Source organism: Desmodus rotundus, chromosome 6, assembly GCF_022682495.2.
Source record: "Desmodus rotundus isolate HL8 chromosome 6, HLdesRot8A.1, whole genome shotgun sequence".
NCBI classification, from domain to species: Eukaryota; Metazoa; Chordata; class Mammalia; order Chiroptera; family Phyllostomidae; genus Desmodus; species Desmodus rotundus.
The window spans coordinates 19,729,383-19,742,737 of NC_071392.1; the positions used below are offsets into that span (position 1 = coordinate 19,729,383).

Below are 13,355 nucleotides of genomic sequence, written 5' to 3' on the forward strand. Positions count from 1 at the left end.
CAAAGAGACTGCAGATCCACGCAGTCGCAAAGCCACGAAGCTGCAAAGCCGGGAGGAGATGAGGAGGTAGCAGCGTTACTAAGGAAACCGGCTTCACAACCTTGGGATCTCATTCAGGTACACTTCAGCGCCTCAGGAGCACATGAGGAAGACAACACCCCCACTCTTCAAATCACTATACTTTACAAGGCTTACCATAAACATCATGAAAAATAATGAACACAATTTGATAGGTTCCATTAAAAATAGAAAGAATTTTACATAACGACGGTTGTGGCATTTACATTTTCAGAGTCCATAGATTGCGGGGGACTTTAACACAGTTGGGTAGGAATATGAATAGGCCATAAAGTAACTGCTCTAAAGCATCTCATTTGTCTTCACAGTTCATGTCCTGATAGCGACGGTTTCTGAGGGAAGGCCATCCGGCTCAGAAGTCCATAGATTTGCAATATTATGAGTCTGAAGGAATCATTGGGTTAAAGAAGTGTACAAATGATGCCTTGCAAATCAAGTCCAAATGATAAAGCTAAATGCATATATCTACCTGCATACACAGATACAGGATCACTTCTGTAATATTATAACCTTGCCATGCCCACTATTTTGAAACCCATTATTTTCATATAAGAGGTTATAATAGTTATCCTTTGAAATCATAAATTTAAGAAATACAAACCATGAATATGCTTAATTTTATCTATCTAAACCATCATTATTGGACATCTAAGTTGTTTTTAAAATGTCATGATTATATGTGAACCTTTGGTCAATTTTTAATAAATAAATATAAGAGATGTCTCAGGATTCCTGATGGCTCAAATTCCTGGCAGTGAAAGTGGTGGGTCAAAAGTTTAAGGCTTTTAAAATATTTTGTCAAAATTTCCTTCAGAATGGCTGTGTCAACAAATACTTCCATCAACAGTGCTTAAGTGGGCACTTACCGGGTTCCTTATAAATCCCGACATGCTTTGTATTTTCATCTAGATAATCTCATACAGTATCTTTGTCGAAAGAACTTCTTTGGCTGCTGCTGATGAAAATGCTACTACGATGACATCTGCAGAGGCCAATTATCCAATCAGGTAACCTCAGAAACAGGCCTGTAAGAGGAGCCAGTTTGTATTGACTGTGCAGATTGCTATCAAAACTCTAAGGGAGACCTGTGGCTATTGTCCTCTGTGTCTGTTGGAGGTTAAACTCTGGGTAAAGATGGAAAGCTGGCTGCTTTGTAAAGTTGTTTTCAGATTTGATTACCTAAGACAGGCTATAGTAATGAATCATCGTATCAGATTAACACATGCGATAGCTTGAAAGTCAAGAGGGAGAAAAATGACACGTAAGACCTTTTTAAACTGGCTGGAAACTCTCAAAAAAAATCATAGGAAATCAATAGTTTTCAAGTGATTTACCTTCAGAGATATTCAAGTTCTTTCTTGGTGGAATAATCAGGTATTTTTCAATCTTTGGTGTAAGTACAAGAACATAGGGAGAGAGGTTGGAAACCCTGATTTCATATAACCCAGCTCCATTGCACATACAGGAAGACTTGGGAAAGTGGGGACGCTTTCATAACAATAGCTAACTTTCATTACGCACTCTTTATATTTCAGGTCTTGTGCTGGCGTGTGTGTGTTCTCATTTCACCTTATTATATCTGCCCTGTGGATCATAGTCTGTAGTCTCCCCTTTTTTAGATGGTAACACTGAGGCTGAGAGCTCACAGGCTTTTCCCAGCATGACTCAGACACCTGGGGATGGAGACAGGTGTCCGTTTGCCACCAAAACCCATGGGCTTAACCACCACTCTGCTGCCTATGTTCCTCATCTGAGGAATGGGGGCGCCGAGGTAACAATATTTTCTAAATTCCCCTCTAAATCTAGAATTCTCTTTTCTGGTATTTCCTACCTTTCTTAAAAATAAAAAGGGAGTATTCCTTGGTTCACTGAATTAATAAGGGCCGAAGGTGTCCCTAAAACCACCTAGCTATATTCATACTATTTTTCAAAAATTAACAATATTGAGATATAATTCATGTAAAGTACACAATTCAAAAGGTTTTCTTAGATTCACGGAGTTGTGCGATGATCACCACAATCAATTTAGAGCATTTTTACCATCCCCAGGAGCCCCTTAGCAGTACCTGTCAGCAGTAGCCACCCATCTCCCCTGAGGCCCCATCAGAAATGCAGCCTTGAGAAGCCACTACTATCTCTCTCTATGGATTTACCTATTTTGAACGTTTCATATAAATGAAATCGTACAACACATGGCCCTTTGTGACTGACTTCTTTCACTTAGCAAAATGTTTTCCAGGTTCATCCACGCCATTGCCTGTATCAGTATTCTGCTTTCTACGGCTGAATAATATTTCATTGTATGGATATACCACCTTTGTTTGTCGATTCTTCAGTTATGGATAATTGGGTTGTTTCCACTTTGTGGCTATTTTGAATAACACTGCTAAGAACATTAGTGCACACTTTTTTTGTGAACATAGCTTTTCATTTCTCTTGGGTATATCTCATTCTTGGGAATGAAATGCTGGGTCATAGAGTAACTCTGTGTTTATTTTTTTTGAGGAACCACCAAAGTATTTTTAAAGCAGCTATACGATTTTACACTTTCACCAACAATTTATAAGAGTTCCAATTTCTCCAGATCCTCATCAACACTTGATATTATTTGGCTTTTTGATTTTAGCCACCCTAGTGGACATAAAGTGGCATCTCTTGCAATTTTGGTTTGCATTTCCCTGATAACTAATAGTTTGAGCATCTTTCCACATGCTTACCATTTGTATACTTTCTTTGGACAAATGTCTGTTCAAATCATTTGCTCATTTTTGTTCAGTTGCCCTTTTACTATTGACTAGGAAGCACTCTTACTGTCTTGGTGGTACCCTTTGAAAGACACAAGGTTTTAATTTTGATGATGTCCAATTTATATTCTCTTTCATTTTTCATGTTTTTTAAAATTACTTTATCATTATTCAATTACAGTTGTCTGCATTTTCCCCCTAATACTCCCCCCCACCCCAGCCAAACCCACCTCCCTCCCTTGCTTCCACCCTTCCCCTTGGTTTTGTCCATGTGTCCTTTATAGTAGTTCCCAAAAACTCTTCCCCCCACTGTCCCCTCCCCCCTCCCCTCTGGCTATTGTTAGACTGTTCTTAATTTCATGCTTTTGTTGTTGTATCTTAGTAAACACTGCCCAACCCTAGGTCAGGGGTGTGACACTCATTTTCACTGGGGGCCACATCAGCCTTGAGGTTGCCTTCAGAGGGCTGAATGTAATTTTAGGACTGTGTACATGTTTTAACAGTACACAGTTAACTCCTTAACAGTTAAGTGAGAAGAACTCGGCGCTGCTGCCATGTAGAAACAAGGTGCTGGCCGGATAATACCAGGTGGAGGGCCAGATTCAGCCCTCCGGCCTTGTATTTGCCACCTGTGCCCTAGGTCCTGAAGATTTATGCCTTCACTTTCTTTGAAGAGTTTCACAGTTCTAGAGCTTACATTTACGTTCGTCCATTTTGAGTCACTTTTCACACAGGTGTTAGGCAGAGGTCCACGTTCATTTTTGCTCGTGTGTACACAGTAGTGCCGGCACCAATCCTTGAACAGACTCTTCTTTCCTCACTGACTTATCTTGGAATTCTTGTTGTCTATCTTGTCTTCATTTCTGGTTTTCATTTCCATTTATTTACTTTGTTTTTCATAGCACTGCTTTTATTTATTTATTCATTTTTAAATTTGGGGGATGACATTGGTTAATAAAATTATGTTTCAGGTGTACAGTTCTACAACACACCATCTGTATGTTGTATTGTGTGTTCACCATCCCAAGTCAAGTCTCCTTCCACCACTATTTATCCCCCTTTATCCTCTTCTACCTCCCCCACCTCCCTTTCCCTCTGGTAATCACCATACTGTTGTCTGTGTCTATGAGGATTTTTTTTCTTAATCTCTTCACCTGTTTCATGCAGCCCCTCCTCCCCCACTGTTCAATGCAGTGCTATTTACAATAGCAAATATTTGGAAGCAGAACAAGTGCCCATCATTAGATGAGTGGATAAAAAAGCTGTGGTACATTTACATGATGGAATACTACTTGGCCGTGAAAAAACAGAAATCTTACCTTTGTGACAGCCACGGATGGACCTGGAGAGTATTATGCTAAGTGACCTAAGCCAGTCAGAGAGACAAGTAGCAATGATTTCACTTATATGTGGAATCTAATAACAAAATAAACTAACAAACAAAATAGGAATACACTCCTGTAGCACTTATAATCTAATTGTAAAATTCCTTGAGTTAGAGACCATGTTTTATACCGATGCATGACTCACTGCCAATACCTGGCAGAGTACTAAACCTGTGATCAAGTACTTAATAAATACTTCATTGATTGTTAAGTTGGTCAATAGAAATGAAGGTATCAAAGGGGTAAAGGAATAAACCAGGAGTTATTAGAGAGATAAAAATTGTAAATTTCATCTTATATTGTTTTATTTCAACTAATAGTTTTGAAAATGCCTAAATAATTCACTAAGATGTAGAGAACAATTCAAATTAATATTCTCCTGAGACAAATGTATTACTCTGTTAGTAACATGTGCTGCTGTGGGAATTCCTTTATACAGCATTTAATTCCCCAAATCCTTTCAAGATGTGGAGTCAACTTCTTCCATATACATTCTTATTTTAGCATAGTGTTCAGGCGCACCTTGAGTATATTGCAGGTGTGGGTCCAGACCACTGAAACAAAGGATCATAATAAAGCACGTTGTAATCTTTTTGTTGATGGAGGGTCTCACCCTCAATTTGTAAAAATCACAACGTCTGTGAAAAGCAATAACGCAAGCACAATAAAACAAGGTATGTCTTTATATAATTAATTACATTTTTCCTATCCTAGCCCCTCTTGTGTGTCTGCTAATTATATAGCCAATGGAATGATTTTATTAATTATTCAATATATTAAGCCAAACAAACCATCTATAGACATCAGTCCACATAAAATGAATTAATTATAAAACATTGTATCTCTTTACTCATTGCAAACAATCTCTCTTCTAGATATTATATTATGTTGCCAACTTGAGAACATTGGAGAGGTAGGAAAAAAAGCAGGTTTCCTCTTGACCTACAAACATGAAAACTTCCAAAAAAAAAAAAAAAGTCCTGGTTTTCCTCCATTAAATGGATATTAAGTTAATCTAATCTAAGACTCATTTTTTTAGTTAACATTTGCATGAAAAGCTCTAAAAATGCAAATTATATAATAGACTTGGGTTTTTCCTGTCCTTTTCTTTCATCTCATTAATCTTGCAAGAAACATATGTCTTCAGAACATTGAATTTTAGTGGAAATGTTCCTAAGTAGAGAAAACAAAGCTCCACATAAGCATTTAACAAAATTACTATAAAAAAGTTTGGAAAGAAGTTTGAAAATTAAGGTTCTTCTGTTGTTACTTGAATCAGATGATTAACAAATTTACAACACTGGCTTTCATTTTTATGTAGTATTTTTTAAAATTTGAAAGGACAAAAACGTGTAGCAAATGAAAAAAAAGTACAAGAAAATAATACACATATCCAGAGTAAGGCCTGAAGTCCCAACAGGTCCACTTCTTTAGTAAATTCCTTTTGTTCGTCATGTTTTGCTTTCTAAAATATTCTAGCTCTGCAGAGGCTAAATGAAAAAACTATGATGAAATATTTGACCTACATCATGAAATAGAAATAAAAATATGGTCAGTGATCTAACTGTTTATTAGGAAATCTGTTTAAGACTTGGATTTGTACGTATCTCATATTTCTTTGGCTATTAATTCAGTTAGCCTTTCGACTAGGCTTAACCATATTAAGTAACGTTGCCATCAGCTCATAGCGAGTAGCTGATGAAGACCTAGTCCAGCATAAGCGACCTTCTTCAACAGCAGACATTACAGTGGGATTTAGGGAAGATTATACTCTTTGTACCCTGCCCAAAGCAATAATTAAAGTGAATACAATCTGCTTTGTAAACAGCTGTCATTTCTTCTCCAACAAGGAATTTTGCCATTTTCTAGTATCAAAAAGGCTAATCTTTTAAGAGAGAAGTGAATTTTTACCATTTCCCCTAATTTTATTTCCAGCAAGAACCCCTAAGAGAACAACCAAAAGAACGTGCACTCAGGAAGAGCCCACAACTGCAAAGCATGGCAGCCACCACCCGGCTCTGGGGAAACTTCAGGGAGGGTCAGTGCAATGCCTTTTTTATTGCTGGTGTGGGTTGAAGTATCCAGTCAAGATTGGGATTCTTATTTATCATCTTCCTCTAGCTTTCCTACACCAGTCTTCAGATTCCAGATGACTAGAAAATACTTTTCTATCTCTGAAAGACAAACCTTAGTTTTTAGCTACATAACTAAAAAGGCATAACATGAAAACATAAAAAGAAACAGGCCAAGTGCCCATCAGTAGATGAGTGGATAAAAAAGCTGTGGTACATTTACACAATGGAATACTACATGGCTATAAAAACAAGAAGGGACTCTTATCCCTTGCAACAGCATGGATGGACCTAGAGATTATTATGCTAAGCGAAATAAGCCAGCCAGCCAAAGACAAATACCATATGATCTCACTTATATGTGGAATTTAATGAAAAAATAAACTGATGAACAAAATAGAACCAGAGGCATAGATGCATGGAATAGACTGACAGATGTCAGAGGGGAGGGAGGGGGATGGGAATGGATAAAGGAATATCAAGAGGTACTGTAGGGTAAGTGGAGGCAGCCTGGCTTCCTTGCCCAGGTGTCTGAGTAACTAAGGGGAGCAGTGTTCCCATAGCCTTAGAGGGGCCTGATAACCAGTGTTCTCATAGTCTTGAGACCAAGACCGATAAACTGTTCCTATAACATGAAGTGGGCTCGCATGCGCAGAACTATGTTATATTACATAATGTTCTGGCATTTTTCCAGCTTTGTTCCCTTCTAGTTCTTAAACAAGTGGGGTTTCTCATGAGTTAGACACACAGCTTGCAGCATGCGTGGCTCACCCACCTGTGAATAAAGGTATGTCAAGCATCCCCACAGCCCTGCACATATTCTTCCTTCGCCCAGAAGTGAGAGTGCATCTGCCTGGCCTTGATTGGCTGCAACACAGGTACCCAAGGAAAATAGATGCACAGCCCACGGACACAGATGACAGTGTGGTGAAGGCCAGGGCAGGGGGGCAGGGGCGGGTGGAGGTGGGCAGAGGTGGGGGAAATGGGGACATCTTTAAAAACAAAAGTAAAAGGAACTTCTAGATGCTTTTGAAGTAAAAGACTCCCTTACAGCCTAGATGATCATCAGTAAAAAACTAGTTGTCTGAGAAGCTAGACGTGTAAAAATCATGAGAGCTTTCATTCCAGATGTTATGAAGACTCTAAGCTGTAGGACACAGACTGTAAATGTTATAAGAGACGAGCGGAAAGAATATCGAATCAAAGGTGAACGATAGATAACTGAGTGATGAGGAAGACTACACCATGTGTTGCCCACCCCCCAATCCTGTTCACATACTAGAGTTACTTTGTCCTCAGAACTCCTGGGATGGTAAACTGGGGCTCAGGGTAGCTCCATGGTTTGCTTCACACCAAGACTAGTCCATCGAAAAGTCACGATAGTGCCTGAGTCCCCACCTTCCAGGCCTGTGTTTTTTTCCTCTTATTTCTCCAAGAATGTATTAAAAACAAATGAACAGATAGAAAGTTATGTAACTGGCCTTTATGCATATGAAAAAATGTTGGATTTCAAACATAACAAAAGAAATGCAGTGAGATATCTTTTCTCAACTATCAGACTGGCAAAAACAAAGTATAACAACAGATTACTGGTGACATTGTAATGACACAAGAACTAGCATACACTGTTGGCAGGATTAGAACACAGCACAAGCCCTGGGGAGGAGAACTTGGCATGTCTAACCAAAGAACAGATGCATCTACACTTTGAACCAGCAAGTCCACTCTTAGGAATGTAGCTTATGAACACGCTCACATAAGTCCAAATGGCATATGGTCAAAGTTTTTCACTTTGGTATTATTTTTATTGCAAAAATGAGAAATAATTGAAGGATTAACAATATGGACTTGCCTGAACTAATTATGAACTAATATATTTGATCATTTCTGGGTATAAAATAAAATTAAGAAATTATTATTAATTTTGATAGGTGTATAAGTGGTTATTCAGCTATGCAGGAAAAGTTTATTCTTGTTAACAAATAATGATAACGAAGTAATTGGGGGCATGCTGTGATGTCTGTATTCCTTTAAAATACTTCTGCATAAAAAACATTTTTAAAGTAACATTTAGCATAATCCTTCATGATCTGACTTCAGCTTATTTCTCTAATTTCATCCAGCCCTATGGTAAAATAATAAATATCACCCATATCTTTACTATTATTTTTAAAATAGCTCCCTTTGAAACTTTCAGGATAAGTAAACTTATTTTAACATTAAAAAGTCATGTTTCAGAGCAGAATTTTTTAACCTCAAATTCTTTTTTAAAAATAGTTCCACCAATATATTGCTTTGTATTTGACCTGCAGTATGTAAAATGAAGTATGTCCAGCTCTTTGGAATAAGTTTACAAAGTTATGCAATGTTGTGCTAAGAACTTGCAAACATAGGATTTGATTACATGAATAAAAATAATTCAGGCATCTAACAGCATATAGGTAACACTAGTAAGTGGGCAACCTTAACTTCTTGAATGGGCCTTAGGATGCTTGAGTAGTGAATGCATGTGTGTGTACATGTGTGTTTACAAACACGAATTTCTCTCAGATGAGTTTTATGGCTTTCATCAAGTTGTCGGCAGGGCGTGAGGCTCAAAAATATTAGGAACGTCAAGAGGTTTTCCAGTTTTACTTGTATAACTCACTGCACTGTAGCCTTTGAAAGAACAATGCTTAACCTCCCTAAAAGTCTTTACAATAACTGAATCAAATTAAAATATTATATATGAAGCTCATGGTTTCCTTCTTGAACTTTTGGCCTCCTTTTGACAGATGATATTTCCATCTATATTTTCCATTGCATGCTGAGAATTAAGTAACCCCTGAAAACCACGTCTAGTTTTCAGACAATAAGGGGATGAAAGTTGATTATAGCTTTGAAGCTTTAGGACTAAAGGATTATTTAATCCTACCATTAGCTGGGTCAGGTGTCTGGCATTAACAACTGAATATTAACTTGGGTTTGCATTAAGGTAAATTTCCATGGACACACTGAAGGCTGAACCACCAGAGGTGGTTACTGTGGGGTAGGACTAGTGTTCAGGGAAGAAGGAAAGATATATGGGGTCTGTCCAGAAGCTATCCAGCCATGCAATATGAAAAATAGAAACATGTATTGAAGAAGATACAAGATACAGGAACTATTGTGCACAGGACAATGACACCTCAGTCCCCTTCAGAGTAGGCTCCTTGGGACTTCACACAGTTCTCCCAATCACCATCAGCTGCCCTGTCATATTTTCCTGAATCTCATCCATGGTCTGAAATCTCTTCCCTTTCAAAAGTGATTTTAGTTTTGGGAAAAGCAAGAAGTCGCAGGGTGTCAAATCTGGGCTGTAGGGGGGCTGAGTCACCTGGGTGATTTGATGTTTTGCCAAAAACTCTGCAGGAGACATAACGCATGAGCCAGAACATCGTTGTGATGAAGCTGCCAATCACTAGTTGCCCACAGCTGCGGCCTTCTGAGTCATCCAAATAGTTTCCTTGGAGGAATGTGCAAGCTTAATGCAAAATTTGATGCAGATTCATTTTTCTATTTGCTCAGTCATTTTGAATGCAACAGCCACACAGTACACATGCTCACTCAATAGCATCTGCAGCCTTCACTGACTAGTACAGTGAATTCGTCATTGTTCATGTATGCGCATTCCAGTCCACTCTCTTTGGCTGCCAGATTACATCGATGTCATGCAAACTGTTCTCCTTATATTAACAATGGCTGGACATATTCTGGACAGACCTCATATGTGTGAGGCAGGCCCCATAGCCTTACAGCCTGAGTGGCTGCACAGGGTCCCCCTACTCAAAAGAGGCTGGTGCTTGATTTAATGCTGGGCTGTCACTGCCTTAAAATTCTTAACTGTAAACGAACAAGGGGCATTACATTTTCATTTTGTACCAGGCTCCACATACTATGTAGTCAGTTCTGCTTATGTGGCTTGGCCCTAGGCATATCTGTGGAGCTGGCTGTAGCTCTGTTCAACCTCTTTCTTGCTCAGCTATTGCTACCCCCATTTCCTTCCTGCAGATAAGGTCTGGGTTTGGACTGCTCCAGTTACTGCAATAGTACAAAAGCCATCAGCAAACCTGTATTAGGATTGGGGAACGTGAGGTAGGCTGGGAAGATAGACCTAAACCTTAATTCGTTAAAGTCATGGTAATTTCTTTCAATTTTTATAACTTTAATTGACAATGCTCCTTTAAATTTTTGGTAATTCCCATCCTTCTATTAACTCTGACATCCCTATGTTAGAAAGGGTTACTTCATTTTCTCTCTAAAAATTTAAAGGTATTGTTTTTCAAAATACAGTTGAAAGCCAACAGTGACAACATTTTCATAAGGCAATGTTTAAATGTTTGTACGAACAATGTTATGCATTTTTTTTGGTCACAAATTTGCATCTTACCAGAGCTGCTTTGTGGAGCTGTGCTGTGCACGGCCTGCTCCAGGGAGCTCAGAGGCAGCCAGCAGCTCTGTGTGTCTGTGGACATTCACTGGCCTCTTATCTGATCTAGCCTTGTTATAATTCTAGAGTTTTGCCGCAGAGGAAGTAGTAGCAAATACTAACAATAATACAGTTATATATGGTAACAGTTACAATGGTATTATTATTATATCCATAATGAATAGCAACAATGTATGAGGCACTGCCCTAAAAACTTGATGAGCTGCATGTCTTTCAAGGTCCCCATCAACCTGAGAAGTAGGTGCTGAGTTATGCACTGTTAGTAAAAGAGAAAACTGAGACCCAGCGGAGGGGCGTGAACTGACCGAGGTGGGAGGAGAACGCAGCAGGCCGCGCTCTGATCGCTGTGGTGCGCTCACTCCAACAGACAACCATCCAATTCCCCGGCGCCCAGACTGTTTCACTTCTGTCTGCCCAGTGAATTAAACAAACAAAAACAAGTGTGTGTGGGAAGTGATTCTACACGTTTCATCGGTACCTCTTATTGCTAACATTCAGCCACTGCTTTTTGTACATGACTTCAGCTTCGGAAATTTCACGGTGAGTCTGTCATTCACCAGGCAGGGTTTCAAAGGCCCATCAACTGTGGGCCCTCGGGTGGCGGCTGTCATGAAAAAGGGGAGAATTGAGGAAGGAGGCTGCAGATAAGACTAGAAAATCTAGTCTCTTTCTGAGAAAATGGTCTGCTGTTTCTTACCGGAAAGCATCGTCGCATTGATCTCAGCTGGTCACGTGTATGGAATTGAAAATACGATAATTAAGAACAGTCCAAATATCTATCTCAGTATCTTTGTGATTAATGGTCTGATTGTTTCACATTTATTGCTGATTTAGGAAAGCACTAAACACACCAATGCTAAAAGCCACATAAATACCACCTTCCACAGAAACAATGAAAGATACTAAACTATGACACAGCGAAAAAAATTGTCTTATCACTATTCAAATGCCGTCTAAAATTCTCTACTACAGGGTTCTCTTTCTGAAATCTTGCTTCATCCAGACAAGAAGAGTGAGAGCACATGTTAAGAACATATCATAGGAGATAATTCTGGTGTTAGAATTTTGCTCTCGTGGCACGGTACACTCGGCTGATGCACGTGGAGATTCAAGTAGCCGTAATTTCCCAGGTTCTCATGCTACGCTTTTTAGTTATCAGCCAGCTCTACAGGCAAAAAATACATGAAGTGAAATGAAATAAAATAATATATAAAATGAAAAGAAAAGAAAAGAAATGAAATAATAAATTCAAAAAATCTGGGCAGTCAGATACCAATGGCAGAACAGGTTTTGTTTCTTGTCTGCTTCCAGAAGTGCTCTAAAACGCATGCCTCCAACATCGCCACAGGCAGAGAATATGGATTTGTAGGTAGATATTAGCGGAGTGAGCAAATCCCATACCCTTTCATCCTGTGAAGAGACAGGTAATTCTCAAACAGCAGAGTTAACTCTCGAAAAGCCACTATTCAATAAGAAAAAGACAAATGATGTCAATTGAATCTCATTTTCTTGTGGAAAATATTAACAAAGGCTGATGTTACTGACCACGTTTTCAAAAAACAGCAGCAGACCATATCTCTACACTTCATGAAGTATTTTTGAAACTGTGTATACTAAAGATAGAACCACAGTGATCAATTAAACATGTTTTTACAGCGTATTAGTAACTTCATAAGGACATGAGGTTCACGACAGGCACAACGAGACTCATATTCGCACACACTTACAATCATTTGTGATCTCTTGAGAAACTGATCTCGGGACATTTGTCATCCTTGTTTTTAATGACAATTTCTCCTTCATAAGAACAGGCATTAGAGAGAAATGCCTTGAGTTTCCTCTGTGTTCGGGATTACGGTCAAACACTCGGCAGCCTTGTTTGCTTGACGGCTTCACTAAGTAAAAGTGGCTGCGGATATCAGTAGAGCTGCTGGGAATAAAAAGCTTTATGCACAATGCCAGACTCACACTACAAATTTTGATGCTGAAATGACATTAGTAAAGAATAAAGGGAGGCAAATGGTGACGGAAGATGATGTGACTTGGGTGGTGGGCACACAATGCAATATACTATACAGATCATGTGTTATGGAATTATATACTTGAAAACTATATAATACGATTAACCAATGCCAGCCCAATAAATCTAATTTAAAAATAAAATAAATGAGACCAGATTCAAATTTACAATACCTTGAAACACTGGTGTGATTCGATCATATAATTATGTCCTTCATATGTTAAATTTGTCAGGACCTGGGATGCACGCTGATTCTGTGAGAGCCAGAGAAGCTTAGGAAAAGGAAGGGATGGCTGGGGGTCCCAAGATGGGAATCTCCAATGGCAGCTGCATCCTCCAACACAGAGGCAGCACAGCTTGGACACGCTAACCTGGTCATCATGCTTTCTGAAACGTAATTCTGTCTTATCCATGGCTCGTCCTGACTGCAGCTCTAGGTTTCAGGGTTATATGTTTCCTCTTGGTCCCCTTGAATCTTCTCAGGTTAAGAGTACCATCCTTATTTAATCTCTCAAGCAGGAACCCTGTCCCTTCCTTCACCCTCCACACACCAGTCAATCATCAGGTCCTGTCTGCAGATCATTTCCA

The 13,355-nt window shown here is 39.0% G+C and overlaps 1 long non-coding RNA gene across 1 annotated transcript; it reads right to left on the reverse strand.

Annotated features, from left to right (window-relative positions):
- Positions 1-11,649: 11,649 nt before the first annotated feature.
- LOC139441009 (uncharacterized) lies at positions 11,650-12,681 on the reverse strand. Its single transcript, XR_011651383.1, has 3 exons — positions 12,475-12,681; positions 12,021-12,209; positions 11,650-11,912 (listed from the first exon to the last, which is right to left on the reverse strand). It is a non-coding gene; the product is annotated as an uncharacterized lncRNA (long non-coding RNA).
- Positions 12,682-13,355: the final 674 nt, after the last annotated feature.